The sequence below is a fragment of the Macrobrachium nipponense genome, chromosome 31 (genome assembly GCF_015104395.2).
Source record: "Macrobrachium nipponense isolate FS-2020 chromosome 31, ASM1510439v2, whole genome shotgun sequence".
In the NCBI taxonomy this organism is placed as follows: Eukaryota; Metazoa; Arthropoda; class Malacostraca; order Decapoda; family Palaemonidae; genus Macrobrachium; species Macrobrachium nipponense.
In genome coordinates, this window is record NC_061093.1 from 54,585,292 (window position 1) to 54,587,170 (window position 1,879).

Below are 1,879 nucleotides of genomic sequence, written 5' to 3' on the forward strand. Positions count from 1 at the left end.
TTTGAATCCGTTGAATTTATGTTACTGATGCTTGTTGCTATTTGACTAATAGACCTTCAATGACCTTTCAAGTATGTTATGAGGGATGCACTAAAGCAACCCCCACACCCTTGATCCCCCTTACAGACAATTGTCTCCTCACTAAACAACTTTATACTTACGTTATCTGTAACCAGACTTAGATAAAAGGACATTTAAACCACTCAAATACCTTAACACTCTATTTCCTAACTCACTTAACACTTAACCAATAAAAAAATAAACCCACAACCTAACATAAGCGAACCGGCTAAGATGACACGATATGTTGGCCTTGTAGGCGAATAGTGCCTGCAGCACTCCACACTAGTGGCACTTGAGCAACAGTACCGTGACCAGCGGCACTTCTACGTCAATCGGTATGATCCGCTGTCAATCTCAATCCAAATTCGTTCCAGTCGTCAACTTCAGGAATATCAATCCTCCAGAACGATTCCACTATCAATTCCAAGGTCCAGCCATAGTCGTCGTCATCAATATCAATCTTATATCCTTAGTCACAATCTTCCACAATCAATATCAATCTTCCAAGAACAATCCAATCCGTAATCCAATTCCACGCAATAGTCTACAATCCAATGCAATACCGGGAGATAAGAGGACAATCCCCTCTCTACAGCTTATGTGGGGAGTACTGTAGATAGAGGAAGGTTAAGGAGGAACTGCAGTCCTGTAAAGAAACTTCAATCATCACTATCATTTAAAAAAATAACTAAATAAAACAATAACCTAATCCTATCACTCACATCCACTCTAAAAACAAAAGTACTTACTGTCAAAATCAAGACAGAAAATCCAAAAATATAAATAGTCCAGGCAGCCGAAAACACATTCACTTCTGCTGCACCCAGAACCAAAAAAAGCACTCACTCGAAACACTCGCTATCGTACTAAACTACAAAAACAAACAAAAAAATAAACTACCACCTCAATTACACTCACAGTTGTTGCTATCACAAACTACCGTTCCACCAACCACCGTTTTCTCTCTCTCAAGAATTTGGCAACACAGGAAATTCAATACTCCACAATGTGAAATATATACACTACGTGTTAGGTTTATCATAGTTACATGTTGCTGTAGTCTATTGGTTACTGTGATTTTTAATAGTATTTATTCTCGTCGCTGTATATACCCTGGATGTATGATGATATAAACTCAATCTTCTACTGCTGTTTATGGGTGTGTATACCAGGTAGCGAGACTAGATAAATGTTTGATACTTCATAAAGTACTCTATACTAAACATGAGAATAACATTGTACTTATAATTGCAATACTGCAATACCTATGAACTGCACGTTAATCGGGGTATCTGGCACTGCGTTATTACAAATTTAGAACGTACATACGAGAATTGGAAAGAGCACGTAACCCACTCGTCCAACGGAAACTCTTGCATGAGAAATTCATATGCACAATGATTTTCATTAAACGAAGAACATATCTGGTGACGACCAAGTAACGACTCAACCACCTACCCATTCTTCCCTTTCTACCTCTAACTATACCTCCTATTCCCTGCAAAACTCTCCTCTTCCTCCTCAGACGTCAAAATGCCATGCTGGTTTATTAACCTTCAGATTTCTTAATGCACAACCATTTTAATAAAAGTTAAAATTTCAAATAGTATGTGCTAGGGGCAAAAAATTGCCATGCATCCATCTTAACATGCTCTCAAGAGGAAAGCATACATAAAGCTTCCAGATTTTTATTTCCAGATACTGTAAATCTACAGAAATAAAGTAAACCTAAACAGCATTGCATGTTAAGTCTGTGCCATTTAATTCAAGACCACCTGTTTGGGGTAAACTTTGTACTAACAACCTTGAACCAATT